A 5468-nucleotide genomic window follows, 5' to 3' on the forward strand; every position below is an offset into this window, starting at 1 on the left:
TCCAGGAAGATCCCACATGCTGCGGAGCAACTAAGGCCATGTGCCACAGCTACTGAGCCTGTGCTCTAGAGCCCATGCGCCACAACTACTGAAGCCTGCACGCCTAGAGCCCATGTGCTCCACAACAAGAGAAGCCACCACAATGAGAAGCCCACTCACCGCAGCGAAGAGTAGCCCCCGCTCGCCACAACTAGAGAAAGCCTGCGAGCAGCAACGAAAACCCAAAGCAGCCAAAAAAATAAATAAATACAAATAAATAAATAAATAATAAGCTGGTTCATGAAAACCAGCCTTAACTAAGTCTCCAACTTGTGATTTCCATATTCATGTTTCCAAGCAATGAATGAGCGTTCAGTCACTTTCTCTGCTATTAGTTCTCTGTTACTGAATCCAAGCTCATACTGCTAGCTGCATGATAGGTCAATAAATAGAGAGATGAAGAGTTGGGGTAAGGAATAGCAACTTTATTCAGAAATCCAGCAGACAAAGAAGACGGCAGACTAGTGTTCCAAAGAATCATCTTACCGAAGTTAGAATTCAGGCTTCTTTATGCTAAAAGGGAAGGGGGAGTGACTGGTTGTTGCAGACTTCTTGGTGCCAGCCAGACCCCAGAAGGGATGTGATAATCCTTTGATCTTGTAGCTGTCCATGTAGCTCCAGTCACTATGTTCCTGAAAACCTCCAATAAGACAAATGTTATTTTCTGTTCTACAAATTTTTATCTCTATATGAATGATCTACAACTATTTATCTTCACATGAATGAAAAGTGTTATGGCTTTAAAGGTCAAGCCTGGGAGACAGAGCCTTGAGACAGGGCTATTATGTATATTTCAGGCTATAGGCAACATTCTTTTAAAGGAAGGTACAGAGCCAGCATGACTAAGCACAGGCACCAGAGCACAAAGGTTAGAGCTAAAAGAATAGATCCAATATGGAGTCAGGTTTGTTCTTCTCTGTTACATGAGGACATCCTCACATCTCTCCTTTGAGGATCTTGCTTATTCAGTGTAAGGTTTTCTTGACCATCTCTATATTGGTAATTCTAGTTCTGGTTGTATATTCCACCCAGATCTACCCTGAGCCCCAGACTGTTATAACCAGTACTCACTAGATATCTTCATTTGGAGGTCTCAAATTGAACTCATCATTCTGCCCCACCTTCCCTTATTTTCCCTTAGTTAGACAAGTACCCTTAGACAAGGGTACTTGTCTAACTTCCCTTAGACAAGTACCATTGTCCTTCCACCTGGTCACCCAAGCCAGAACCCAGAAGTTGGTCTAGATTTTCTCTCTCCTTCACTTCCACATCCCAGTAGTATCTTGGGGGACCCCTCCTGGGAGCAATTCTGAATCAGTCAGGGTCCAATCAGGAGAGATAAGCCACATAGTAATATGAATAGAGAAAGTTTAATATAAAGGGACATTGGGGGAGAGGGTCTAGATTCTATAAAGGGACATGATAATTAAATTTGGGGCCAGCCTCTGGCTTTCCCCTAAGTTGTAGGAGTAAGCCTCAGAGAGTACTCCCAAGTGGGCATATTATTTACTCCTGTATATATCTCCCCAACCAAGACATAAACATTTTGTGGTCATTTTTTTTACTATCTCTTTTCCTTTTCTCCTCATATTCCCATCATCAAGACCAGTCAAGCCTACCCTTTCAGAGTCTCCCCACCCACTGCTTAATCTCCATTCTTGCTGCCATGGGAGTCCAGTCCTCCTCACCTCATAGTTACTGTACAGGAACCATGTTCCACAAGGTCATTCATTCAACAGCCTAGCCCTGTGCAAGGTGCTGAAGATATAGACATGAATTGTCACATAAACCCTCCAGCCTGACGACCATATCTTTGCCAGGACAATCGTCCTCCTTTCAGCAAGTCAGTCCCCTCCTCAGGGACATATAAAGGCATGCTGTTGCCTACCCAATAAATTTTAAATCCATACTTTGCTTTCTTTCATTCACTCAAGTGTTACTGAAGGGTTACTACGTGCCAGGCACTGGTACTAGGTATAAAGGTGGACAAACTAGGCATGGGCCCTGTCCTCAAGGAATTTAGTCTAGTGGGGAAGACAGACGTAAAAGCCAAAATCACAAAAATAATTATATAATTACTATTGTTTAATTACAATTATTATGAACAATATGAGGGGTGCCTATAAGAGTATATAAACAAGAGATCTGATCTATTCTAAACCAGGAAGCAAGATAAGGCCTGAGATCTGAGTAGGAGCCCAGGTTTAGGTGTGTGTTGGGTGGAAGGTAGTTGTTAAGTGTCCCGGGAAGAGGGAACAGCTCATTCAGAGGTCCAGCTTTGAGCATACATGGGGCATGAGAAACTGTATGCCTATAGCATAGCAAACAAGGGAGACAGTGGCAGATAAGGAATGAATCATGCAGTGAATTGCAGATTGTATTAAGGTTTTTTGGACTTTGTCCTTCCTAAAAGTTATGAGAAGCCATTGATGGTTTCAAAGCATGTTATACCATGACCTGACTTACATTTTTTTCTCTCAACATTTTATTATGAAAATGTTCAGTGAATTGTACAATGAACACCCATATTGCTGACTCACATAGATTTTACAATTAACATTTTGCTCCTGACTTAATTTTTTAATTACATCACATTGACAAGTATGTAGGTGTTAAAAAGGAGGAAATAAATTTAATCTCTTCATCCCAGGGAGGATACAAAAATGTTTAGAAATGGTACAGCCTAGCTGATAAAATGATTAGAAATTATTAAATGCACAAAAGCACAAGGGATCATTGCAAAATTCCAAACACAGTTATTGGGGAAAAGTGTACTAGAGTTGTTTTCTCAGATACACCCTTTATCATTTCATCTTTGTGGACTATGATTCCAGGTTCAAGGTTATATTTTTATTTTTTTATAACCTGATTTCCTCTTATTAGAACTTGAAATACAGTGTTTAAAGAGGTAAAAACTCCACAAACACTTTGTTTCTAAGATAATTTGCACTTCACCAGATAAGTGAGTTGATGAAGCTCTGACAAATGGTGACAAGAGGAATAGAGAAAAAAAAGATAAATTTTAAAAATGTATGGGAAGTGGAATTGATGAAAAGTGTTAACTAATTAAATTAAGGAGAGAGAGAGGAAAGTTTTAGCAGAGATGTTTCAAGAGCAAAGGAGGAATAGACTATTAAAACGCTTATTTTAATTTTGGATATGCTAATTTTTCTCAGCCTCTGAAATATCCGGGTAAATATTACAATAAGCAACTAGAATTTAAACATGGAACTGGAGGGGTGGGGGATGTTCAAGTCTAAAAATACAGATTTGGAAAGCATAATCAAATAGGTCCCTGATTGAAACCATGAAAGCAGATGAGGTTGGCTCTGGAGAGTATGCAAAAAGAGAGGACAATTGTCACCTTGAGTCATCATGAAATCTCTGAGTCTCAGGTACCTTAAAAACTTGATACTGTTCCAGATGACTATTTATTTATTTATTTATTTTTGGCTGCATTGGGTCTTCATTGCTGTGCATGGGCTTTTCTCTAGTTGCAGCACGCGTGGGCCATTCTGTTGCAGTGCGCGAGCTTCTCATTGTGGTGGCTTCTCTTGTTGCAGAGCACAGGCTCTAGGCGTGCAGGCTTCAGTAGTTGTGGCACACGGGCTCAGCAGTTGTGGCTCTCAGGGTCTAGAGCGCAGGCTCAGTAGTTGTGGCACATGGTCTTAGTTGCTCCACGGCATGTGGAATCTTCCCAGACCAGGGCTCAAACCAGTATCCCCTGCACTGGCAGGCAGATTCTTAACCACTGCGCCACCAAGAAGTCCCCAGATGACTATTTTAAACAAGCAAGAATCAAACTGCCACTTTTTACAACCCAATAATAAAAGTAATAATGGGCAAGGTATCTGAATACACATTTCCCTAAACAAGATCTACAAATGGGCAATAAACACATGAAATATGCTCAACATCATTATTAGGGATAGGGAAATCAAAATCGCAATGGCATACCACTTCACACCCACTAGGGTGGCTATAATTAAATGGCAGTTCCTCTAAAAGTTAAACATAGAGTTACCATACAACCCAGCAATTCCATTACTAGGTATATTCCCCAAAGAACTGAAAATATATGTTCATCCAAAAACTTGTACATGAATGTTCACAGCAGCATCATTCATAATAGCTAAAAAGTGGAAACCACCCAAAAGTCTACCAAACTGATGAGTGGATAAATAAAATGTGATACATTTATACAATGAAATACTATTCAGCAATAAAAAGGACTGAAATAGTAATACATGATACAGCACAGATGAACATTGAAAACTTTATACTGTTAAAGAAGCCAGTCACAAAGGATTTCATATTACATATACGATTCCATTTTTATAGGAAATGTCCAGAATAGGCAAAACTATAGACAAAGCAGATTTTAGAGTCCTTAGAGCTGGGAGGGTTGTGTGTGTGTGGTGGTGGGGGGAATGTGTGGGGGAAGATGTACCAGGACTATTAATGACAGGTTTCTTTTTGGGGGTGATGAAACTTCTGAAATTGTGATGGTTGCACAGCTCCGTAAATACAAAAACCACTTGAATTGTACACTTTAAACAGGAGTATTGCATGGTATGTGAATTGTATCTCAAGAAAGCTGTTTTAAAAAATCAAATGGCCCTTTACAGGTATCAAAGTACCTCATCAGCTGGGTACCATACTTTGTTTTCTCTAAAGGGAAACAACAGGCCCAGAGGGATGTCTGAACTTCCAAGTTTGGACTCTTTCCACTATGTCATGTTGTTGGGTGATGGCATAATTAATCTTCACTCCTTGTGACACGGCTATAGCTGTACATCTCTCTAACGCAAAATCTTAGTTTGCAAGTGTATGTTTAACAGTTCTCCCTTATTAGACCACTAACTTCAGATGAGAGATTGTGGCTGATTTCAGTACATCAAGATCTGGTAAAGTGCTTTGGTATTTAACAGATGCTCAAATGAAGGGTTTTCAGGTAGGAAAGATCCACAACTGAAACTACAGAAAACCAAAGGAAAGCACGGAACCCAGTATACGGACATCTTCCCTCTCCAACCAAATCAAGACACAAAAAAAAGAGAAACGAATAAAGCGGAAGAACAGAGAGACAGATGGGAGAAACGGCGGGCCTCTCCTCCCTCCCTTCCCCCACCCTCCACGACAGCTTCCCAGAAAGTTCCAGAAGAGAGTCAGGCGTGGCCGGTGACATCACGACGCCCCGTGGCGACCACCACTGAGGCCACTGGCGCGCTTTCTTTCCCGCCTCAAAAAGACCCGGAGACGGGGTTAGCGCGGCGCGAGGGGCGGGGCTTACGTCACGTACAGTTCGGGACGCGCCACTGCTGTAAAGGGAAAGCCGAGAGCGGGGGGGCGGAGCCAAGAAAGCGCGCCTTCTGGGAGGGGGTGGGGCCTGGTTAAAGAGCGGCGCGTCGCGTCACATCCGGGACACT

The sequence above is a fragment of the Lipotes vexillifer genome, unplaced genomic scaffold (assembly GCF_000442215.2).
Source record: "Lipotes vexillifer unplaced genomic scaffold, Lipotes_vexillifer_v1.1 scaffold513, whole genome shotgun sequence".
Lineage (NCBI taxonomy): Eukaryota > Metazoa > Chordata > Mammalia > Artiodactyla > Lipotidae > Lipotes > Lipotes vexillifer.